We start from the raw sequence: 26,528 nt of genomic DNA on the forward strand, positions 1-26,528 counted from the left end.
CCAAGTCACGTTCACCCGTTACCCCTGTGCTCGCTGACTCCCGGGCCGGTAACACCTTGACTTTAAAATTCTTATCCTCGTGCTCAAATCTCTCCGTGGCCTCGGCCCTCCCTATCTCTGTAACCTCCTCCAGCCCTACAACCCTCCGAGATCTCTGCACTCCTCCAATTCTGGCCTCTTGCGCATCCCCTGATTTTAAATCGCTCCACCATTGGCGGCCGTGCCTTCAGCTGCCTGGGCCCCGAGCTCCGGAATTCCCTCCCTGAACCGCTCTGCCTCTCTCTCCTCCTTTAAGACGCCCCTTAAAACCTACCTCTTTGACCAAGCTTTTGGTCACCTGTCCTAATATCTCCTTATGTGGCTCGGTGTCAAATTTTGTTTGATAATCTCTCCTGTGAAGCGCCTTGGGACGTTTTACTACATTAAAGGCGCTATATAAATGCAAGTTGTTGTTGTTGGTAAGTCTTGAATGATTCCAAGGTTTTCACCTCCATTATTCTACCTGGAAGACTATTCGAAGTATTGACCACTCACTGTGAGAATATGTTCTGCCTGACATCTGGCCAGAATTCTCCAGTTTTAGGCTGTGCTTCTTTGTCTTCTTGTTTTGGTGCACTCCATGGCTCAGTGGGTAGCCCTCTCGCCTCAGAGTCCGAAGGTTGTGTATTCAGGTCCCACTCCAGACACTTGAGCACATAATCCAGGCTGTCACTCCAGCACTGAGGGAGTGCTGCACTGTTGGAGGTGCCGTCTTTCAGAGGAGATGTTAAACTGAGGTCCCCTCTGCCCTCTCAGTTGGACGTAAAAGATCCCATGGCACTATTTTGAAGAACAGTTGGGGAGTTCTACCCGCTCTCATGACCATTACTTATCCCTCAATCCGTCAGCACTAAAACAGATTATCTTGTCATTATCACAATGCTGTTTGTGGGATCTTGCTGTGCGCAAATTGGCTGCTGTGTTTCCTACATTACAACAGCGACTACACTTCAAACACTGGTTGTGATGTGATGAGATGAGATTGTGAAAGGTGCTATATAAATGCAAGTCTCTTTCTCCTCTGTTTAGGATTTACCTTATCTGTACTGTTTAATGTCTTGTATAAAGTCCCTTCTCAGTCACCTCCTTTTAAAACTAAACAGCTCTAGTTTCTTAGTTCATTCCTCTTGATGCCAGGGTTAAGCCTTGCGACCTCTTTATTGCTTTCAAGGCTCGAATCTTTGCTTTATTCAACGTGCAGGCTGATCAGGGCACCAGACAATTTTTAGCACGAAACCCTCCGACTGATGCTCCCCGTTTGTTCCTGCTCCACGATGACCTGACTTGTCAAATGCCAAGTTCATCACACCCAGAATCCTTTCAACCTCACCCACAGCTATTTTGTAGACCGTCCGTGGTGCACGTACGATGACCATTTGCTGGCAACTGGGACAAACAAGCCTGATGACCATTTGACCAACCCCAGAACGGGAGATGATGTGTCATCCTCCCTACGGCACTTAAGTGGATTTTATGACAGATAGCGAGTATCATTTGTTAATTACGAGTGGCCAGATGGTGTAACAGATTAAACATGTATAAAAATGACAGCCTCCAAGAAACTGTGCTGGATTTTGCACTGCACTGCCAACAACTTGCATTTATATAGCACCTTTAACATAGTAAAACATCCCAAGGCACTTCACAGAAGCGTTACATAAAAATTTGACACCGAGCGACATAGGGAGATATTAGGACAGGTGGCCAAAAGCTTGGTCAACGAGGTAAGTTTTAAGGAGAGTCTTAAAAGGAGAGAGAGGCGGAGAGGTTTAGGGAGGGAATTCCACATCTTAGAGCCTAGGCAGCTGAAGATTTAGAACCGGAGGAACGCAGCCATCTCGGAGAGTTGTAGGAGGTTACAGAGATAGAGTGGGGCGAGGCCTGGCCAACCGGGTCAATTTTCACTGCCTTCTCCTGGGGTTAGCGGCCTCAAGATGGGGTCGGAGGTCTCAGCACCCCCGTTAAAACTGACGGTCCGGCCGGCGCCATTTTGAATTGGAAATCGGGGTCCTACGATGTAAATAGGACCCTGATGGTCATTTTTGGTTGGAGCCTGCGCCGTGCTCACTCCCACCAGGGCGATGGAACGGACGAGGCCCGGTCAAAGGCAAGTCCGGGTCTCTCAAAAATAAGCTGGGCTGCTGCCACCCTGGGACCCCCACCCTCCGCAATCGCCACCACCTTCCTTGCTGGCGGCCACCCCGGCCCCATCAAGGCCTCAATCCGCCTGTTTGGTGCCCCGCAGCTCGCCTATCAGATTTAAATGAGGCCAGGGTCTCAAAATGGCAGGGGGGGGGGGGGGGGGGGCTCTTTGCTGGCGGAATGGGTGGTCGGCCATTGTGTTCCGCTGATCGGTCTCACAAAAAGTCAAATCGACTTCAATGTGTGCATCAGGGGCAGTTCCCAGAAGCAATTCTTCACATGGATGGTTGGGGGTGAGGGGAGGCTATTTTTCAACCTGCACAAGGTTCCACCATCACCCCCACCCACCGCCAAGACCAAATCTCCATTTTAAAAAATAAATTTCTGCTCACAGACAGTGACAGCTCTCCAGTACTTGGGCCGAATGGACGTTCTTCGCATGGCGGCCTAGATTGTGAGTGCTGCTGCCCACAGGAGGCATCGAAGCCGAGTCCAATTCGTCCTCACTCCACACACACACACGTGAACGTTCCAGTAACTGGACAGCAGCAAGGGACAGGAACCAAGGCTGATGTCACGTCCCCAGCTTGTGGTTCTGCCGCCTATTGTAGGCCCCAACTCCTGCCTCGGGTGGCAACAGCTAATTCAGCATCGACTGGTAATCAAACCAGTGACCTTCTGGTCTGTGTGACTAGTAAAGCACCAGGTGGTGTCTTTAACCACTGGTCCACAAGTAGAGCTAGTTTAACTCCAAGGGTTAAATTACGAGGAGAGATTACACAAACTAGGGTTGTATTCTCTGGAATTTAGAAGATTAAGGAGTGATTTGATCGAAGTTTCCAAGATATTAAGGAGAACGGATAGGGTGGATAGAGGGAAACTATTTCCGTTGGTTGGGGAAGTCGAGGACTCGGGGACATAGTCCTGGGCTCTAATTTTTTAGGGTTTCAGGAGTGAAGTTAGGAAACACTTCTACACGCAAAGGGCGGTAGAAGTTTAGAACTCTCTTCCGCAAACGGCAGTTGATGCCAGCTCAGATTTAAAATTGTTAATTTTTGTTAACCAAAGGATATGGAGCTACGGCCGGTATATGGAGTTAGGTCACGGATCAGCCATGATCTCATTGAATGGCAGAACAGGCTCGAGGGGACTAAATGGCCGACTCCTGTTCCTACGTTCCTAACTACAAAGGATCAACTCTTAATAAATTCTGAAGTTGTAATATATTCCAACACAACATTCATATCATAGTAATTTTGCTGGAAGAACTCGCATTTATATAGCGCCTTTCACAACCTCAGGATGTCCCAAAGTGCTTTACAGCAATGAAGCACTTTTTGAAGTGTGGTCACTGTTGCAATGTAGGAAACGTAGCAGCCAATTTGCGCACAGCAAGATCCCACAAACAGCAATGTGATAATGACCAGATAATCTGTTTTAGTGTTGTTGGTTGAGGGATAAATATTGGCCAGGACACCAAGGAGAACTCCTCTGCTCTTCTTCAAAATAGTGCCGTGGGATCTTTTATGGCCACCTGAGAGGGTAAATGGGGTCTCGGTTTAACGTCTTGTCCAAAAGATGGCACCTTCAACAGTGCAGCACTCCCTCAGTACTGCGCTGGGAGTGTCAGCCTGGATTATGTGCTCAAGTCTTGACCCCAGGACCTTCTGACTCAGAGGTGAGAGTGCTCCCCACTGAGCCACAGATGACATGTAATCAGTTTAATGCTGAGTTGTACACAGTTTGCTATCCTGTCATTCTCTAACATAAAACAAGAGGTTATAGATGAGCATAGTTCAGGTACATTTGGTAACCAAGGGCCTTATAGCCTTTTCTGTCTGTTCCTTCTCCCCTTACACCTCCTCCCTTCAAGGTGACAACTGATGCTAAGGTAAGTTCCACAAGTTACTAGCAGCCCTGCAGTACCTCATCTAAGCGGCCATTCCTCACTTGAGAGTGTTGGCAGGCAATTCAACCATTTGGAACAGATGAGCGCCACAGATTAGCCTGATGTCCACACCCTTGCATTTCCCAGCAGGGATATCCCGGACAGCGAGCAGGAATGGGAAGCCTGCCTGATATTTCCCCTCCCTGCACCATGCAGAGAGCAACACCACCTTGGCTGACATTAGCTAACTCAACAAAAACCAAGGATTAAACAGGGAATATGTGGCTCACCATCACATTGAACATGATCTTTGGTCTTATTTCAGTTGTGTTTATGTAGGAGTGAGAGCCCAAAATTAAGATTTCCATCATAAAATTATCGAAGTTAGACACAAATCTCAACTCAATCTTTGCTATGAACTAAAACTGTTCCCATTCACTCCCACTGTGCAGAATCCAAAATGAACCATTCACTCCTATTATACAGAATCCCAATCACAGAATGATACAGCACAGAAGGAGGCCATTCAGCCCATCGTGCCCCTGCCGGCTCTCTGAAAGAGCTATCCAACTAGTCCCACTCCCCCGATCTTTCACACCATAACCCTGTAAATTTTTCCCCTTCAAGTATTTATCCAATTCCCTTTTGAAAGTTACTATTGAATCTGCTTCCACCGCCCTTTCAGGCGGCGCATTCCAGATCAGAACAACTCGCTGCGTAAAAAAATTTCTTCTCATCTCGCCTTTGGTTCTTTTGCCAATTACCTTAAATCTGTGTCCTCTGGTTACCAACCCTTCTGCCACTGGAAACAGTTTCTCCTTATTTACTCTATCAAAACCTTTCATGATTTTGAACACCTCGATTAAATCTTCCCTTAACCTTCTCTGTTCTGAGGAGAACAATCCCAGCTTCTCCAGTCTCTCCACATAACTGAAGTCCCTCATCCCTGTTACCATTCTAGTAAATCCCTTCTGCACCCTCTCTAAGGCCTTGACATCCTTCCTAAAGTGTGGCACCCAGAATTGGACACAATACTCCAGCTGAGGCCTAACCAGTGATTTATAAAAATTTGGCATAACTTCCTTGCTTTTGTACTCTATGCCTTGGATCCAAGGCATTCAAGCCCAGGATCCCGTGTGCTATTTTAACAGCCTTCTCAACTTGTCCTGCCACCTTCAAAGATTTGTGTATGTACACCCCCAGGTCTCTCTGTTCCTGCACCCTCTTTAAATTGTACCATTTCGTTTACGTTGCCTCTCCTCATTCTTCCTACCAAAATGCATCACTTCACACTTCTCTGCGTTAAATTTCATCTGCCATGTGTCTGCCCATTTCACCAGTCTGTCTATGTCCTCCTGAAGTCTGTTACTATCCTCCTCACTGTTTATTCCATTTCCAAGTTTCGTGGCATCTGCAAACTTTGAAATTATGCCCTGTGTACCCAAGTCTAGGTCATTAATATAAAGGTACAAATATCCTCCCATTCACTCCCTCTGTATAGATACCCAACAAACCAGACTTATTACATTCATTCCCACTGTGTAGAATCCCAATTGTCCAAAAGTTTTCTCATTCACTGCCATGATATAGACTTTCAATGGAGGCTCTGTGATGGCTCAATGAGCAAATGTACTAGCCTGTGTTGAACTAAACCAAACAGTCTCGAAGGCCCAGGTTCATTTCCTAACTGAGTTAACTGATCTGACCAGGGGCAGCTGTTTAGCTGCTACAATTACCCTCAGGAACCTCTGAGGTAGGAAGGGGGGAAAATAATCAGCCGGGTTTTGCTCTTTGATCATAATCCAGTAATTCCAGTTGCAAAGGGGGAGTCAGGTGAGAACAAGGCTCAGATTCACCGGTGATGCCTGTCGCGGTCGAACAGACACCTACTCTTTAGGCTTATACACGCTTGGGTGAGGCACAGGAGGGCTGTCGATGCCCGTGGACCCCACGTGGGTTGGTGCGTCCCGGGGAGGAGGGGGTTAAATTGGAAAAAGAATGAATCCCAATGGAGCAAAGCTCCTCCCATCTTAGGGATCACTGAGCTATGTCTGATATGTTTCCCCATCACCTGGTATTTAATGCTCATCTCACTAAACACAATGAATCACTGTCAAACATCACCGGACAATGCCAGCACAGTTTAGAAATCAAATCACTTTAGTATAAAATCTGCTCATACCCATTGTTTTCTGAGTGAATTGTTCAGCATCTGATTAAACAATGCCACGGTACAAAGGTTTGCAAATTGGTATTTTTAATCCAGAGTTGCTGGAAACCCTGATCTAGACATAATCCTGCTGCGAGCACAATTCCCTCGGGGAATCTGGTTCCATGTTTAACAGGATTAACAGCGCTGAGGCAATGAGAAAGGTGGGACTTCATCGTATTCTGCACTTCACTGAGCAGTGGGCTGGGACATTCGGGCCCTGTGTCACTGCTCTGGTAAGATACAGGTTCAGTCGCCACCCCTTCTCGCTCTCTCTCTCTCGCTCTCTCTCTCCACCCTCCCACCCACCCACCCACCCTCAGCTTTAAGGTTCCAATTGAAAGTTGGGGCCTCCCTTAAAAAGGGGAAGCGCCTGGAACGCACTCAAAGCTATGGTGGAAGCAGACTCAAAAGGGAATTGGATGAATACTTGAAAAGGAAAAATTTTGCAGGGCTATGGGGAAAGAGTGGGAGTGGGACTAATTGGACAGCTCTTTTAAAGAGCTGGCACAGGCACGATGGGCCGAATGGCCTCCTTTTGAGCTGCAAGATTCTATGACGTACTAGTGTGCGTGTGTGTCAGTCAGTCACCTGCAGCCCACTTTCAGGAGCATCCCCTGGATTCAGCAGGGTGTTGACAGAAACCTCTCCCGTCCGCCCGCTCAACCCCAGGAGAATACAAAGATGGCACAGGCCTCGGCAGCCCTCCAAAGTGACCACTCTTCATCTACGAAAGTGGACAGCGAGTGCCCACAATCTATTGAACTCCCAGTCAGTAAATGAAAGAACTTGCATTTATGAAGCGCCTTTCATGATCTCAGGACATCCCAAAGCACTTTACAGCCAATCAAGTATGTTTGAAGTGTAGTCTCTGTTGTAATGTAGGTAATGTGGCAGCCAATTTGCGCACAGCAAGCTCCCACAAACAGCAATGTGATAATGACCAGATAATCTGTTTTAGTGATGTTGGTTGAGGGATAAATATTGGCCCAGGACACTGGGGAGAACTCCCCTGCTCTTCTTTAAAATAGTGCCGTGGGACCTTTTACGTCCATCTGAGAGGGCAGACAGGGCCTCAATTTAATGTCTTCTCCAAAGGATGGCACCTCCAACAGTGCAGCACTCCCTCAGTACTGCGCTGGAGCTTCAGCCTAGATCATGCTCTCAAGTACTGTCCTCACTCAATAGCCACACATGCACATTTTTCAGATAAATTACTGGATAACCATCAGGAGTCAGCACTGGGAACACTTGCAGATTGTTTCCCCCCCTCTTGAGCTCAGGGTCACTGAATCTAAATATAGAGCCTCCAACCGATTCAGATTGAGACCAGCTGCTATAGAATTGACCAGGGATCAATGCTGGGACTTTACTGGTCTGTTTATTTCAGTTCCACATACTGTGTAATGCATTTACCCACTGACTCATGAGGGAGCTGCAATGCCCATTAAAAGAAAACAATTTAGAACACTGCCCCAGCAATTCAGCGCCAGGAATATTCCCAACTTCCAACTGTAGCGCCAGCACCAGCACAACCACCAGCGCAAGCGCAAGCGCAAGCGCAAGCGCAAGCACCAGCACCAGCGCAAGCACAAGCACAAGCACAAGCACCAGCACCAGCACCAGCACCAGCACCAGCACAACCAGCAGCACAAGCAGCAGCAGCACCAGCAGCACCAGCACCAGCACCAGCACCAGCACCAGCACCAGCACAAGCACAAGCACCAGCACCAGCACCAGCACAACCACCAGCACCAGCACCAGCACCAACACCAGCACCAGCACAACCACCAGCACCAGCACCAACAGAAGCAGCACAAGCAGCAGCACAAGCAGCAGCACAAGCAGCAGCAGCACCAGCAGCACCAGCAGCACCAGCACCAGCACCAGCACCAGCACCAGCACAAGCACAAGCACAAGCACAAGCACCAGCACCAGCACAAGCAGCAGCACAAGCACCAGCAGCAGCACAAGCACCAGCAGCAGCACAAGCACCAGCAGCAGCACAAGCACCAGCAGCAGCACAAGCACCAGCAGCAGCACAAGCACCAGCAGCAGCACAAGCACCAGCAGCAGCACAAGCACCAGCAGCAGCACAAGCACCAGCAGCAGCACAAGCACCAGCAGCAGCACAAGCACCAGCAGCAGCACAAGCACCAGCAGCAGCACAAGCACCAGCAGCAGCACAAGCACCAGCAGCAGCACAAGCACCAGCAGCAGCACAAGCACCAGCAGCAGCACAAGCACCAGCAGCAGCACAAGCACCAGCAGCAGCACCAGCACCAGCACCAGCACCAGCACCAGCACCAGCACCAGCACAAGCACAAGCACAAGCACAAGCACCAGCACAAGCACAAGCACAAGCACCAGCACCAGCACCAGAAGCACCAGCAGAAGCACCAGCAGAAGCACAAACACAAGCACCAGCAGAAGCACAAACACAAGCACCAGCAGAAGCACAAACACAAGCACCAGCAGAAGCACAAACACAAGCACCAGCAGAAGCACAAACACAAGCACCAGCAGAAGCACAAACACAAGCACCAGCAGAAGCACAAACACAAGCACCAGCAGAAGCACAAACACAAGCACCAGCAGAAGCACAAACACAAGCACCAGCAGAAGCACAAACACAAGCACCAGCAGAAGCACAAACACAAGCACCAGCAGAAGCACAAACACAAGCACCAGCAGAAGCACAAACACAAGCACCAGCAGAAGCACAAACACAAGCACCAGCAGAAGCACAAACACAAGCACCAGCAGAAGCACAAACACAAGCACCAGCAGAAGCACAAACACAAGCACCAGCAGAAGCACAAACACAAGCACCAGCAGAAGCACAAACACAAGCACCAGCAGAAGCACAAACACAAGCACCAGCAGAAGCACAAACACAAGCACCAGCAGAAGCACAAACACAAGCACCAGCAGAAGCACAAACACAAGCACCAGCAGAAGCACAAACACAAGCACCAGCAGAAGCACAAACACAAACACAAGCACCAGCAGAAGCACAAACACAAACACAAACACCAGCAGAAGCACAAACACAAACACCAGCAGAAGCACAAACACAAACACCAGCAGAAGCACAAACACAAACACCAGCAGAAGCACAAACACAAACACCAGCAGAAGCACAAACACAAACACCAGCAGAAGCACAAACACAAACACCAGCAGAAGCACAAACACAAACACCGGCACTCAAAGAAGCTAAGGAAGAAATAGCAGAGGCACTGGTATAATATATATATATAAAAATTTAATAGAAAAGGGAATATTGCCAGAGGACTGGCGGACAGCTAATGTCATTCCTATATTCAAAAAGGGAGAGTGCGCAAATCCAGGGAACTATAGACCAGTTAGATTAACGTCGGTGTTCGGAAAGATGTAACAGAAAAACATCCAAAAACAGAAAGTATAATAAAGAATAGTTAGCGTGGATTTCAAAGGGAAGGTCATGCTTCACTAACCTTATTGAATTCTTTGAAGAAATAACAGAAAGAGTAGATAAGGGTAATGCAATGGATGTGATATACGTGGACATTCAAAAGGCTTTCGATAAGGTACCGCATAGTAGACTCATGACTCAGGTCAGAGCCTGTGGAGTCAGGGGACAAGTAGCAGAATGGATAGCAAACCGGCTACAAAACTGAAAACAGAGAGTAGGGGTTAAAGGCAGTTACTCAGATTGGCAGAAGCTGGGACGGTGTTCCGCAGTGACCAGTGCTGGGACCACTGTTCTTCACCATTTACATCAATGGTTTGGACTCAGGAATCGGAAGTACAATATCAAAATTTGCGAACACCACCAAATTTGGGGGGTACAGTTAATACTGAGGGGGACTGCGACAAAATACAGGAAGACATTAACAAACTTGCAGAATGGGCGTGTGATTAGCAAATGAATTTCAATATAGATAAGTGTGAGGTGGTGTATTTTGGTAGGAAAAATAAGGAGGCCACATACATCCTGGAAAATAAGTCTAGAAGGGGGAGAGGCACAAAGGGTTCAAGGGACACAGATTCACAAATCATTAAAAGTAGCAACGCAGGTTAACAAAGCCAGAAAAAGTGCAAACAAAGCACTGGGGTTCATTTCTAGATGAACAGAATTCAAAAGCAGAGAAGTTATGTTAAACTTTTTTCGAACCTTGGTTAGACCAGGGCGCAGGGGGGTGGGAGCAGATACCATGGCCCAGCCTGATCCAGCACTCACCCACTTTCCAGCAAGGAGCAATGACCTCCGAGTCAGAAGGTTGAGAGTTCAAGCCCAACTCCAGAGACTTGAGCACCTAATCTAGGCCGACACTCCAGTGCAGTACTGAGGGGGTGCTGCACTGTCAGAGGTGCCATCTTTCAGATGAGATGTTAAATGGATCAGGAGTGAGTGATATTTTTCCCTTTCTCTAGCATAGTAACATTGACACTGATTGCACTGCTGCTACCATAACATCAACTACTTGCATTTATATGATGTGGAGATGCCGGTGATGGACTGGGGTTGACAATTGTAAACAATTTTACAACACCAAGTTATAGTCCAGCAATTTTATTTGAAATTCACAAGCTTTCGGAGGCTTCCTCCTTCCTCAGGTGAATGTGAAATGAATTCCACATTCACCTGAGGAAGGAGGAAGCCTCCGAAAGCTTGTGAATTTCAAATAAAATTGCTGGACTATAACTTGGTGTTGTAAAATTGTTTACAATTGCATGTATATAGCATTTTTAACATAGTAAAATGTCCCAAGGTGCTTCACAGGAGCCATTATCAGACAAAATTTGACACCGAGCCACACGAGGAGGTATTAGGACAGGTGACCAGAAGTTTGGTCAAAGAGGTGGGTCTCAAGGAGCGATTTAAAAAGGAGAGAGGGGTAGAGAGGCGGAGAGGTTTAGGGAGGGAATTCCAGAGCTCAGGGCCTTGGCGGCTGAAGGCACGGCCGCCAATGATGGAGCGATGGAAATCAGGGCTGTGCAAGAGGCCAGAATTGGATGAGCACAGAGATCTGAGAGGATGGTAGGGCCGGAGGAGGTTACAGAGATAACCTGGAACTTTCCAAACTATACTTAGCTCAATATCACACAGCACAAACTATATGCCAAATGGGTCTCGGTGGGCAGTCCCTAATCAGTTTTACACCAAAGCTTCCACACGATTAGAACATTTTCTTGCCCACTCATCTCGCTCAAAAAACGTTGACTTTTCCAGGCGCAAATAGCAGAACTGGAAAAAAAATTGTTTTCAGGGAGAAAGCAGAGAAGGATCAGAGTACTGTTCCCTCAATCACAGGCCTACTGAAAACGCTAGAGGGGTGAAAGGGTTAATCCTATCTGGACGGGCTATCCAATCACTGTACGCAGGGATAATGGCAACGTAAGTTAGATCTTAAGCATTGTGCTCAAAGACTATGATCTCTCACTTGTCTTGTTCAGTTGAGGTTTGCATACTCTCTCCAACAGGCTCGTCAGCCGTGGCTCAGTGGGTAGCACTCTCGCCTCTGAGTCAGAAGGTTGCAGGTTCAAGTCCCACTCCAGAGTCTTGAGCATGTAATCTAGGTTGACACTTCAATGCAGTACTAAGGGAGTGCTGCACTGTCAGAGGTGCCGACTTTCAGATGTGATGTTAAACCAAGGTCCTGTCTGCACTCTCGGGTGGACGTAAAAGATCCCATGGCACGATTTTGAAGAAGAGCAGGGGAGTTCTCCCCAGTATCCTGGCCAATGTTTATCCCTCAACCAACATCACTAAAAAACAGATTATCTGGTCATTATCTCATTGCTGTTTATAGGACGGAGCTGTGCACGAATTGGCTGTCACATTCCCTTACATTACAATAGTGACTACACTTTCAAAAGTACTTCAATGGCCTGCAAAGTGCTTTGGAACATCTTGAGGCTGTGAAAGGCGCTCTATAAATGCAAAACCTTTCCTTCCCTTTGGGTTGGACACTCTCCACTGCCCCATCAAGGTACACTATGAGTTTAGTATGGCTTAGACATCTTCAGCATTGCCAAGTTCACCATTTATTAGGAAAAAAACGATTCAGGTCGTAAGGACCTAAAGGAAACAACTCAGCTCTTGTTCGGTTATGCACAGTTGCTACTCAGACCACTTTCATCTCTCTCCTGTGCTGGCACCATGCCAGGATTTCTCTACTTCAATCCATTTCTTTTCATGACAGCTTCATAAGGGAGAAAGGAGGGGCGGGGGGAAATCATCTCTGATTCTTGCGACTGAAAGCTACCCAGTGGCCCCCCCCAAGAAGGAAAGTGTGCATGTATGGGAGTCAGGCTGGATCGGGTTCGGCTGTGAGGCCTTTCACGGTCAGGGGAGGTAGAGAGCACATCAGGGACAAGACCCACAGTGCAGGACACAACCAAGATTAATAAATGAAAGCCAGCACGGATTTGTTAAAGGCAAACCATGTTTGACTAACTTGAATGAGTTCTTTGATGAAGTAACGGAGAGGGTTGATGAGGGTAGTGTGGTTGATGTGTATATGGACTTTCAAAAGGCATTTGATAAAGTACCACATAATAGACTTGATAGCAAAATTAAAGCCCATGGGATTAAAGGGTCAGTTACTACATTGATACAAAATTAGTTAAGGGACAAAAAGCAGAGAGTAGTGGTGAAACGTTGTTTTTGTGCAGGGGTGTCCCCCATGGGTTGGTGTTGGGACCAATGTTCTTTGGATATATATTAATGACTTGGACTCGGGTATAGAGGGTATAATTTCAAAGTTTGCAGATGACACGAAACTCGGAAATGTAGTAAATAATGTGGAGGACAGTAACAGACTTCAGGAGGACACAGACAGACTGGTGAAATGGGCAGATGAAATTTAACGCAGAGAAGTATGAAGTGATGCATTTTGGTAGGAAGAATGAGGAGAGGCAACGTAAATAAAATGGTGCAATTTTAAAGGGGGTGCAGAAACAGAGCGACCTGGGTGTGCACATACACAAATTTTTGAAGGTGGCAGGACAAGTTGAGAAGGCTGTTAAAAAGGCAAACGGGATCCTGGGCTTTATAAGCAGAGGCATAGAGTGCAAAAGCAAGGAAGTTATGCTAAACCTTTATAAAACATTGGTTAGGCCTCAGTTGTAGTACTGTGTCCAATTCTGGACACCACACTTTAGGAAGGATGTCAAGACCTTAGAGAAGGTGCAGAGGAGATTTACTAGAATGGTACCAGGAATGAAAGATTTCAGTTATGTGGAGAGACTAGAGAACGTGGGGTTATTCTCCTTACAGCAGAAAAGGTTAAGCCGAGATTAGTTTAATAGAAGTGTGCAAAATCACGAAGGGTTTTGATAGAGTAAATAAGGAGAAACTGTTTTCAGTGGCAGAAAGGTCGGTAACCAGAGGACACAGATTTAAGGTAATTGGTAAAAGAACCAGAGGGGAGATGAGAAGAATTTTTTTTAATGCAGCGAGTTATGATCTGGAATGCGCTGCCTGAAAGGGCGGTGGAAGCAGATTCAACAGTAACTTTCAAAAGGGAATTGGATAAATACTTGAAGGGGAAAAATTTGCAGCGTTATGGGGAAAGGTGCAGGGGAGCGGGACTAATTGGGTAGCTTTTTCAAAGAGCCGGCACAGGCACAATGGGCCGAATGGCCTCCTTTCATGCGGTATCATTCTATTGTTGAATATTATTGTCAAGTCTCACTTTAAAGCCCTGGGTTGGTTTGCAGCCACCAGAATAGTTGGAATTGGTCTGGTTTTGAAAGCTTACTACAAACCCCTCCCCCAAAACCAGTTGGGTAAAAACCTGCCAAAAAAACAGACCAAAACTCAGCAACAGATTCTTGGTGCCCAATTTAGATTAAAAATAAACAGACAGCCTGCTCAAAAAATGAACCATCATGCCCAAGTGCGTTTAAGCTCTTCTCCATTCACCTTTTATCTCAAGTCTCGGATCCGTAGCTGAATGATTCGACTACACCTCACAGCACCAGTCAAGAGTTATTTACTTTGGGCTTCGGAGGAAAATAAAACTGCATCCAGGAGTCTTCGGTTGCTTTGAAACGGGGAATTTAAATCAGGTTGGTGCAGAGCGGAGGCAGAACTCCTGCCAATTTTTCCATTAAATCAAAACTAGGTGTGCGTTTTGTGTAGGTAATGTTATAGCACTCGGTATACAGGCTGAATCCAGATAGTCTCTGAGAAATTACATTTTGTTTGGGTCATCCTGAGGTGAAGAAAGATTGATCTGTGCAGAGCCTGCAGAACCATTAGTATCATCAATAGCCCACAGTACCAGTCGGGCTTATAGAATCTACTTACTATCAATAGGGCTTACAGTGCCATTAATATTGTTTGGGACTACTAATCGGGCCCACAGAATCTACAGTGCCATTAATATTGTCTGGGCCTACTAATCGGGCCTACAGAGATTATAGCACCAATGGGCCTTAATATCTGGAGCCTGCAGTACTAACGGGTCCACAATATCACAGTACCTGTGGTATGTACAGTACTAACTGGTACTACAGACACCATGAGACTGCAGTGTAGAACTGACTATCAAGGGGATCTACAGTAGCAATGGAGTCTAAACTACTAACAGGGCCTACATAATAAAAGGAGTCAAAAGTATCAACAAGAGGTGGTGTACGGTCATGTAGTGGTTATGCTACTGGACTAATAATCCAGAGAATGAGTGTCCAAATCCCACATGGCAATTTGATAAATTTGAATTCTATTTTTTGTTTAAATCTGGAAATAAAAAGGTGGTATCAGTAAAAGTGACAATGAAGCTATTGGATTGTGGTAAAAACCCAACTGATTCACTAATGTCCTTTAGGGCAGGGGACCCGTCATCCTTACCTGGTCTGGCCTATGTGTGACTCCAGTGGTTGGCCCTTAACTGCCTTCTGAATTTAGGTTTTTCTTCCTCCCAAAAGCTTTTAAAGCCCAAGCTTGGGATAACCTAACTGTCTGAGTCAGAAAGTCGTGGGTTCAAGTCCCATTCCGGAGACACGAGCACATCTGGGCTGACTCTTCAGTGCAGTATTGAGGGAGTGCTGCACTGTCAGAGGTGCCAACTTTCAGATGAGTCGTTAGACCAAGGCCCCATCTACCCTCTCAGGTGGGTGTAAAAGATCCCCTGGCACTATTTCGAAGAAGTGCAGGGGAGTTCTCCCCGTGACCTGGCCAATATTTATCAAACGGCTACAATGCAGTGGTTCAAGGAGGCAGCCCACTATCACCTCCTCAAGCGCAACTAGGGATGGGCAATAAATGCCGGCCTTGCCAGCAATGCCCACATCCAGAAAATGAATAAAAATAAAATGATGAAGGGGTACACTATTAACGATATACTAGAAATCACACCACATTTGGTCTTCCCTAGTATGTTCTCCTTTCACAAGGTGCTTGCCACCAAGTAACTCCCACCATCTGGGCAAGACTGGGCGGCCTGCCCCACTAAGCGAGGTTTCCATCAGATGGCATAATGCAATATCCGTTTCCTTCCTTCCCTCCTATTCCAAAGGCAGATTGCCAACCTGTTTGAGATCAGCTAACCCAGCACAGACCAGAGTCTGAACTCAGAACATTCTAATCCATAGGGCTCAGTTACACTTAACTCAGCTATCGGAGACTGTACTCCACAGTCTGTGCTAAATAATGGATAGGCCAATGTCCTGCATTCATGGACAGGATACAAGAAAAAGCCTGTCATCTGATAGGTGCTCTTTCCCTTATCTCAAATCTCCCACTTCTCTCTCTACTGCAGTCTTTCTTGCCTGAGACTATTTTATCGATGCCAACATAGACTGTACTCTGAACATTTCCGACCTTGTTCCCCCTAAGCTGCAAATGCCTTGTCCCAATGCTCTTCCTCCCCCTCCCTATTATCTTCACTGCATCAACATCCTCCCACTGTCTCCTTCTCATTCTTCACTAGGTCCTCAAAACCAGAACTCTGTCTCCTTTTAGATTTTCCTTCCTCCCAAAAGCTTTTACAGCCCAAGCTTGGACCTAAATGTCTGAGTCAGAAAGTCGTGGGTTCAAGTTTCATTCCAGAGACTTGAGCACATAATCTGGGCTGACACTACAGTGCAGTATTGAGGGAGTGCTGCACTGTCAGAGGTGCCAACTTTCGGATGAGTCGTTAAACCGAGGCCCCATCTACCCTCTCGGGTGGGTGTAAAAGATCCCATGGCACTATTTCAAAGAAGAGCAGGGGGGTTCTCCCCGGTGTCCTGGCCAATATTTATCCCTCAACCATCACCAAAAAACAGATTGTCTGGTCATTAATCACATTGCTGTTTGTGGGATCTTGCTGTGCGCAAATTGGCTGCCGCGTTTCCTACATTGCAACAGTGACTACACTTCAAAAAGTACTTAACTTGATGCATATAAGGGGAAGCTAGATGAGTACACTAGGGGGAAAGGAATAGAAGGATATGCTGATAGGGTTAGTGGGAGGAGGCTCGTGTGGAGCATAAACACCGGCATAGACCAGTTGGGCCGAATGGCCTGTTTCTGTGCTGTAAATTCTAAGTAATTCATTGACTGTAAAGCGCTTTGGGACATCCTAAGGTCGTGACAGGTGCTATATAAATGCAAGTCTTTCCTCTTTTTTTCTTTCTTTAACCATCAATTATAGATTTACCTCCTCTTTTCTCCTAAGTTTATTGTGGGTGGTGTTAGGCCTTCGCTCTCCACTTTGGCTTGTCAAAAATAAAGATCGAGCTGAAGGACAAAGCCAAAGCTATTCATTGCTGATAAAATACAAGCAGCTGGGTTTCTTCTCATCACCAGTCCGATTGGCCTGGTGGCCCGAGTGGTCTTCTCTCGCCCTTCGTTTCATATTCCGTATGATTTTTGTAGACCATGATAAGTTAATACAGTCAGTCCTGTGGGAAGTTAGCTCGGACCAGAAGGAAACCTTTCCTTTGGAGTTAACACTGGTTACACTCCCCCAGTGGCTCACTTGGCGAAGGCAGTGAGTAACTGGGCCAGAAGGCCCCAAGTTTGATAAGCTGATCTCAGGCAAGGGAGGTCAGGCAGTAAACGACAAATTAGCCTCAGCACTCCTGGGCAAGGGAGGGATCCGCTCTTGATCCCTATCCGACGACGCCCGCTGGAAAGCGCGCACGTATCGATGTTGGGAGAGACAGGATTGAGCTCGACTGCGATGCCGCACGTCGATGAACAGCCTGGCAACACGCATGAGAAACAGCCAATTGGATGAGTTGCTACAGATAGGGATACAAAATCCCGCAAGATTCAGCAGAGAAGGGGAGAAAACTGGAAGGAGCAAGAAATCACCAGAGATCCAGTGACAGTATTGGTTAGAGTGATGACATGACCAGAAAACGAGCGTATCTCCACTATAATACATGGACGGTATATACACACAGGCATTTGGCTGTATTTTTTACATTAAAGCTGCCACCCTATTGTTTTATTCAATGTGTAAGTCACAATGGATGCTTTTCCCTCCATTATAACAGTGACTACACTTCAAGAGTTCTTCACTGGCTAGGAACAACAACAACTTGCATTTATCTAGCGCCTTTAACGTAGTAAAACGTCCCAAGGCGCTTCACAGGAGGGTTATCAAACAAAATTTGACTCTGAGCCACATAGAGATATTAGGACAGGTGAAAGTCAACGAGGTAGATTTTAAGGAGTGTTTTTAAAGGAGGAGAGAGAGGTAAAGAGGCAAAAGGGGTTCAGGGAGGAAATTCCAGGGCTTGGGGCCTAGATAGCTGAAGGCACGGCCGCCAATGGTGGAGCGATTAAAATCGGGGATGCGGAGGAGGCCAGAATTGGAGGAGTGCAGAGATCTCGGAGGGTTGTGGGGCTGGAGGTTACCAAGATAAGGAGGGGTGAGGCCATGGAGGGATTTGAAAACAAGGATGTGAATTTTAAAAGAGAGACGTTGCCGGGCCGGGAGCCAATGTAGGTCAGCGAGCACAGGGGGTGATGGGTGAACAGGGCTTGGTGCGAGTTAGGATACGGACAGCAGAGTTTTGGATGAGCTCAAGTTTATGGAGGGTGGAAGGCAGGAAGCATTTTGGGACATTGTGAGGTTGTGAACGCAGCTATATAAATGCACATTCTTCCTTTCATCTGTTCCACAAGTTGATAGGTAAAGATTGATCCAAAGGACTAGCTTGCTGGTTGACTCCTTCAACTGGCCGTCTGCCCTCCATTCTCTGGTTCAATACAGTCAGAGCCCACTGTTACTCTTCATTCACAATTTCGACTCCCACCTTGTGTTTATTTATTTTTCTGGCTCCTTTCCAGTTTTAATTTATTTTTTTTATTCTTGTCTGGAAATGGAATTCTTTCCATTTCAAGCATTCAAGTGTCAAAAACACACTCTCAGGTCAGGGATAGTACAGTTATATGCAGAATAAAGCTTCCTCTACTCTGTCCCGGTGAGTCTAAGCCCCAACCCCAGAAGAGCACCCCCTACTTCACCAGTGTGACATTTTCCATTTCCCGCACCAGCCATAGCGTGTCGGTGGCCCCGTGCCCCCTTAGGCCTGGGTTAAAATTCCATTGCTCTCCTGGCTGGCCTCCCACCTCCCACCCTCCGTAAACTTGAGCTCATCCAAAATTCTGCTGTCCGTATCCTAACTCGCACCAAATCCCATTCACCCATCAACCCCTGTGCTCGCTGACCTACAATGGCTCCCAGTCAGGCAACGCATTGATCTTAAAATTCTCATCCTTGTCTTCAAATCCCTTCGTGGCTCCACCCCTCCCTATCTCTCTGACCTCCTCCAGCCCTACAACCCCCCGCAAGATCTCTGCGCTCCTCCAATTCTGGCCTCTTGCGCATCCTCAATTTTCTTCACTCCACCATTGGCGGCCGTACCTTCTGCTGCCTAGGCCCTAAGCTCTGGAATTCCCTCCCCAAACCTCTCCACCTCTCTCCTCCTTAAAACCTACTTCTTCGACCAAGCTTTTGGTCACCTGTCCTAATATCTCCTTATTTGATTTGGTGTCAAATTTTGTTTGATAATCGCTCCTGTGAAGCGCCTTGGGACGTTTTATGCTATATAAATGCAAGTAGTTGTTGTTGAATTTGGGGAATTGTGTTCATGGCCCCATGCCCCTCGGGTCTGGGTTAAGACTGCAACAAACTCATTTCACATAGGACTCATAACCAGCTAACAAAGGAAACTTTCATCTCATCACTGTGGGCTGGATTTGAACCTAGCTCCCGAGGCATAAGGTTAATGTCTGACCCACTGCACCATCCAGTCCTCTGCTCCAGAGTTAAAGCAACACCATTCAGAGCTCAGACAGGAATATAAGACTCTCTTGATCTGATATACAGAAAGGGGGGTGATTCGTGCACACAGCGTAGCATTTCATGAAAGTATTCTCAATTTCCCTCAAGCACATGTTCACACTGATACATATCTAGTCCAAGTACATTACATATGACGATTTTGATGAGAAATGTTTTAATATGTAATCAAAATTCTGTATTTTTAAACACTTCTCACCAAAATATGAATGTAATATTAAACTATAAATGTATCTGTGTGACACGTGCATGTATTTATGTATAATGCCACTCATATACATATATGTATGTGTGATAAATGTACATAGACGTGATACATGTATTTTCATATTTATCTGAGACGTGCATACATTCTGTGGATACCTACATCACAAAGAAGAACGTAAAGTTGGCATGTGCAAAATTTTAGATAGGGGCTCACATAACGCACTGACTGAGTCTCCACTTTCGGTTATCAATGCTCCTATTTCCCATTGACAGCACCCGAACTCTGCGTATTATATTTTTATGCTCCTATTTGGCAGATACTGCATTGTGCGTGTAGGAACTTAGGAGCAGGACCTCATCAGTTGGCCCGTGGTAATTTTGTCAGCCATGGCAGCTCTCTCTTGAATCCCAATTTCCTGTCCTCTCTCTTCCCAAGTATGTGCCTTTTTTTTTTAAACACAGTTGCATCTATGGCCTTCTTCAGCAAAGAATTCCACATTCTCTGTGTGAAGATTCCCTTTTAACTGACATAATTCTAATATTGAGATGATGTCACCTTGTTCTGGATTCCTCTATGAGATGAAGAGTCATTATCCTCTCTAACCTATTAATTAGCTTCATTATTTTAATGTCCTCAGTCAGGTGGCCCATTAACCTCCTCACCTCTGGGGAATACAACACAAGTTCACCTCGTCTCTTCATCTTAGCTACGATCCTGGTGAGTAGTTAATGGACTCCATCTAGGGCCAGTGTAACCTTCCTCAAGTGCCCCAAAACTGAACCAATACTCCAACTGAGGTGTGGCCAGCACGCTGCATAATTGTATGAACACCTCCTTGCTTTTATATTCTATACCTCTTGTAATGAAGCCCAAGATCCATTAGCCTTTTGGGTCACTATTTACACATGTGAGATAGCAGTCAGTGACTTATGCACCTAGATTTCTAAATCCTTTTGTTCATCGTCACACTCTAGTACTTCCTCACTTAGGCGGTATTCTGACATCCTAAAGTGTACCACCTCACACTTGTTATGTTAAATTGCATCTGCCATTGTTCTACCCACTCATTCTTCTGAGCACTCTTTTCAATTTCTTTGCAATACCTCCTAGCTTAGTATTAGCTGCAAACTCGAATGTACTCCCCTCTACTTCAAAATCCAGAGTCATTTGCATATAGAGAGCTGTGGCTTCAACATCAACAACTTGCATTTATATAGCACCGTTAACGTAGTATAATGTCCCAAGGCGCTTCACAGGAGCATTAACAAAATTTGACACCGAGCCACGTAAGGACCAGGTGACCAAAAGCTTGGTCAAAGAGGTACGTTTTAAGGAGCGTCTTAAAGGAGAGAGAGCCGGAGAGGTTTAGGGAGGGAATTCCAGAGCTTAGGGCCTAGGCACGGCCGCCAATGGTGGAGCAATTAAAATCTGAGATGTGCAAGAGGCCAGAATTGGAGGAGTGCAGAGAACTCAGAGGGTTGTAGGAGGTTACAGAAATAGGGAGGGCTGAGGCCATGGAGGGATTTGAAAGCAGGGATGAGAATTTCAAAAATCGAGGCGTTGCCGGACTGGGAGCCAATGTAGGTCAGCGAGCACAGAAGTGATGGGTGAACGGGACGTGGTGTGAGTTAGGACACGGGCAGCAGAGTTTTAGATGAGCTCGAGTTTACAGAGGGTATAAGGTGGGAGGCTGGCCAGGACAGCAATCCCTAGGGGAACACCACATCACTGCCTGCCAATGACTTTTTAAAAAAAAATCCAAATCCTCTGCCTCCTAGTTCCCGACCAATTCTCTATCAATGCTAGGGAGTTGTCTCCAGTCCCATACAACTTCATTTTAGCCAATAAACCTGATCAAACAGCTTCTGAAAATCCATGAATCAGACAGCCATCGATCCTTCTCTATCCATTAATTCAGTGTCTATCAAAGAACAAAATTTATATTTTGACAAGTGCTCATTTTCCCCCCCCCCCCCCAAGTGCTCAATTAACTTGCCCCTGGTAATTGTTTCTAACAATTTCCCTATTACTGGTGTTAAACACATTAACCTGTAGTTACTTACCTTACCTCTTCCAACCTATTTGAGTAATGGTATACAAAATGCCACTTCTCAAACGAGACTTGTCAATGGAAGATTAGACCCAATGCATTCCCAATTCCTTTGCCTATTTCTTTTGAGATCTTAAGGTCGACACAGCCAGCGCCCTGGTCTCCATCTCATAAATTTGTCCATTAGAAGTTTTCTAATCCGCAATATTTTCTCCCCTTCACTAATCTCTATTTTTCCCTGCATCTCTGGTGTCGCATCCTCCTTTACCATTGTGTAAACTGAAGCAAAGCATTCATTTAGTAGTTCTGCCATGGCATTATCTTCTAAAACCGTCATACAATTGTGACGTTCAGCTTCAAAGCCACTGCCAAAATACTCCTTGTGCACAATGGTCTAAATAGGCACATTCTGAGGTTAATTACAGACTAATGGCTGTCACTGTTGGTAAAGTTCTCTATAATAGTAGCTGCTTGACTCCTTTACTTGGGGAGAGGCCAAGTTATGCGATGGTCAGAAAACAACAGGCAATGACTGGCTTTCTTTCTCTCACACTTTATCACTAAATCATAACTAACATTCTTTTTTAAAAGAATGTTCGTTATGATTTATAAAGTGTGAGGTTTAATGGTGTGAGGTCTGAAGAGTGACAGCTGCTCTAGATGCAAAACTATCAATATATATGTGTGTGAGAGAGAGGAAACAGAGAGAGAGAGAGATGCACCTTCATCACTTGGAGTACATATATATGCTCTAATATCACACTGAGAGCCTGGACTGTGTACATAATATGCTAACACATCTCCCATGAGGTTGTGCAAGGTGTCAGCTGTGGCTCAGTGGCTGAATCAGAAGGTTGCGGGTTTAAGTCCCACTCCAGAGACTTGAGCACAAAAATCAAGGCTCACTCTTCAAGTGAAGTACTGAGGGAGTGCTGCACTGTCGGAGGCGCCGTCTTCGGATGAGACTTTAAACTGAAACCCCGTCTGCCCTCTCAGGTGGACACAGAAGCAGGACTGGGCCATACGGCCCCTCGAGCCTGCTCCGCCATTCAATAAGATCATGGCTGATCTTCAACCTCAACTCCACTTTCCCGCCCGATCCCCACATCCCTTGATCCCCGTAGAGTCCAAAAATCTATCTATCGCAGCCTTGCATATACTCAATGACTCAGCATCCACAGCCCTCTGGGGTAGAGAATTCTAAAGATTCACTCTGAGTGAAAATTTTTTTCCTCATCGCAGTCCTAAATGGCCGACCCCTTATCCTGCGACTATGCCCCCTAGTTCTAGACTCTCCAGCCAGGGGAAACAACCTCTCGGCATCTACCCTGTCAAGCCCTCTTGAAATCTTATACATTTCACTGAGATCACCTCTCATTCTTCTAAGCTCGAGAGTATAGGCCCATTCTACTCAATCTCTCCTCACAGGACAACCCTCTCATCCCAGGATCCCACAGCACTATTTCGAAGAAGAGCAGGGGAGTTCTTCCTGGTGTCCCGGCCAATATTTATCCTTCAATCAACATCAAGAACAGATTATCTGGTCACTACCTGATTAACAAGGGAGTCAAAGGTTATAGTAGGTAGACAGGAAAGTAGGGTTGAGGTCACAATCAGATCAGCCATGACCTTATCAAATGGCAGAGCAGGCTCGAGGGGCCGAATGGCCTACTCCTGCTCTTAATTCGTATGTATGTATGTTCATACCTCATTGCTGTTTGTGGGACCTTGCTGTGCGGAAATTGACTGCCACGTTTCCTACATTACAACAGTGACTGCATTTCAGAAGTACTTCATTAGCTGTAAAGTGCTTTGGGAAGTCTTGAGGTCATGAAAAGTGCTATATAAATGCAAGTCCTTCTTTCTTTCAAGGTGAATCAGCAAACTAAGCCGTTTTATAACAACAGAGGTGTTATGAATGAAGTGTGACAGAGAATGTGTTACAGAAAATAAGTGTGATAGTTACAGGAAATGCATGCTGTTCAGAATACTTTTAATATATTATAGATATGCTAATATATCACACAGCCAAACACTGCACAGGTTTTTTTATAGGATCGTCTACGTCCATCTGAGAAGGCAGTCACGGCCTCGGTTTAATGTCTTATCTGAAAGACAGCACCTCCGACAGTGCAGCACTCCCTCAGTACTGCACTAGAAGTGTCAGTCTAGATTTTGTGCTCAAGTCTCTGGAATGGGCCTCGAACCCACAACCTTCTGACTCAGAGGCGAGAGTGCTACCCAGAGCCACGGCTGTCATCTGTAAATAAGCCCAAGCCCGAGGTCAGAGTTTAATTTGCTTGTAAATTTCAGGCTGCTGGCCAATCGGCTAATTTCCCTCATCAACAGCAAACAACCTGCAGTCGACATCAGCGTGAAATGATTGCCGTTTGCTCTCTTTTTATATGTTTTTAACGTTCAGAAGCGCGAAGCCTGAATTGAGATGGACGCTCTCAAAATGTTTATACATACTAGTGAATCACCAGTGCCACTGCTCATGCTAGAGGATGCATTGTTTAGTAAGTTGTAAACAATTTTACAACACCAAGTTATAGTCCAGCAATTTTATTTTAAATTCACAAGCTTTCGGAGACTTCCTCCTTCCTCAGGTAAATGTTTACCTGAGGAAGGAGGAAGTCTCCGAAAGCTTGTGAATTTAAAATAAAATTGCTGGACTATAACTTGGTGTTGTAAAATTGTTTACAATTGTCAACCCCAGTCCATCACCGGCATCTCCACATCTTGTTTAGTAAGGGCAGAAGCATACATAGCACAATGTATTATAATGCTGCTAAAGCAGAGGTGTGTGTCCCTTTAAAGCCACAAAAATCTAACTGAGGTTAGGTAAACACTGGGTGAGTTCAAGCATAGGTCAATCAAGAGACATTGTGACTCCAGTATTTTCCGTTGCTGAAGTGCTTGTCTGTACATTCCAAATGACCACCTTTACTTTCTTACATTTTCCTGCCCCCAAGTGTAACAGAAAAATTTGCATTGGACAGTGTATGACATCTGAAGAGTGACAGGTAAGTACACATCTTCTAAATTATAGATATAATTGATAGATTCTCCACATCCCATTACAGAGCATGCATTCCACATAATGTCCAATATTACAATGACCGAAGTTCCATTATATATTTTTATATGCACTTCTATATCACAATGACAGAACCTGCAGTGTATATATTAAATGTATGCTCATATATCACACTGACAGATCCTGCATTCTGAGTATATTATTAGGCCCCTACTGACAGAGCCTGCAGTACTATATATATCTCTCGCATGGTGTTGCTCATGGGTAAAGTGTGGAGTGCAGTTGTGATGTTTAGCTGCCAAGATGGAGCTGTGTGTAAACCGGCCTGTGCCTTTAAGTCCTCTGCTTCAGTATCTTTGTGGGGAACAAGTCCAAGTAGGCAAATCCAGATGACGGCCGTGTCTTGAAAACTCCTGACGCCAATTAGAGGGTGATTATAGCCGTTCGTAAATTTTGGGCCCACATCAGAAAAATGCAGCATGAAAAGACTTTCTCTTCTTTAAATCATTTGGTGTCTGCAACAAGGTGCAACACTTTGCAGTCTGATGAAAATGTACTAGATGGAAGACTTTTATATATAATAAATATGGTCCAATATCACACTGACAGATACTGCACAGTGTACATGTATACTGCACTCTCTATATTATACATACATACTTCTATGTCCCACTGACAGATACTGCAGTATATCTTATATATATATTCCTATATCCTAAACTGAGTATATTATATGTAAATATATATTATATATACAGCACATTATATATATTATACACATAATCACAGACAGATACTGCATTGTGTATAATATATATGTATATACACACACACACACACACACAACTCTCTATTACATATACTTCTATATCCCACTGACAAAGACATGTTCTGTATACATTGTATATACACTTACATCCACTGCACATTGTGCACTCTCTTGTATATTGTATCTATATGGTTTACATTTCACCTAGGATTATTATATACCAATACTGGATTCTATTACCTACTGACAAGTCCCACTCTCCCTCTTACTATACGTTACATATTTTTCCTATATTACACCGACGGAGGCTGCACCGTGTGCATTTTCTTGCGGTAATGCAGCGTTTCGAAACATCCCCCCTCGGTCTCTCACCACTGCAATCAAGTTCCAAATCAATGCTCACAATCCACAACAGCAGCCTAGGCACCAGGCAATCCCACTCCAGGCGAGTGAGGCGAGGGGAGTATCAGTGCCAACACATTTCGGTGACTGAACCGTTTCACAAACGCAGGGTTGAATATTTAAATTTAAAATAAAATACCTTTGGTTCCCTGCACTAACTTCCTGGGATGTTTTAAAGGGGTATTTCCCAAGAAACTACATATATATTATATATTTATACATACATATATACACACACACACTAATATATATATTATACACATATATAAAAAATGAAAAGGAAATCTATGACCCATCGTTGCAATATAATTTCTGTATTTATGTTTGAATTTCTTTTGACTATAAACAACCAAAACAGATTAATTCAATTTAACAACAGCAGAATATAGGAAGGTTTGGAAAGCTACATATATATGAATCCAATTTCTTTGCAATTTAAGATTAAAAATTATAAATCCTTTCAGCTGGGCACTTAACAGGACAGTA

The 26,528-nt window shown here is 45.4% G+C and overlaps 1 protein-coding gene across 1 annotated transcript in view; it reads right to left on the bottom strand.

Moving 5' to 3' along the window:
• Window positions 1-26,528, bottom strand: part of LOC137305358 (serine/threonine-protein kinase BRSK2-like) — a 134,688-nt gene that overhangs the window by 107,522 nt on the left and 638 nt on the right. The window lies entirely within an intron of this gene.

Source organism: Heptranchias perlo, chromosome 40 (genome assembly GCF_035084215.1).
Source record: "Heptranchias perlo isolate sHepPer1 chromosome 40, sHepPer1.hap1, whole genome shotgun sequence".
In the NCBI taxonomy this organism is placed as follows: domain Eukaryota; kingdom Metazoa; phylum Chordata; class Chondrichthyes; order Hexanchiformes; family Hexanchidae; genus Heptranchias; species Heptranchias perlo.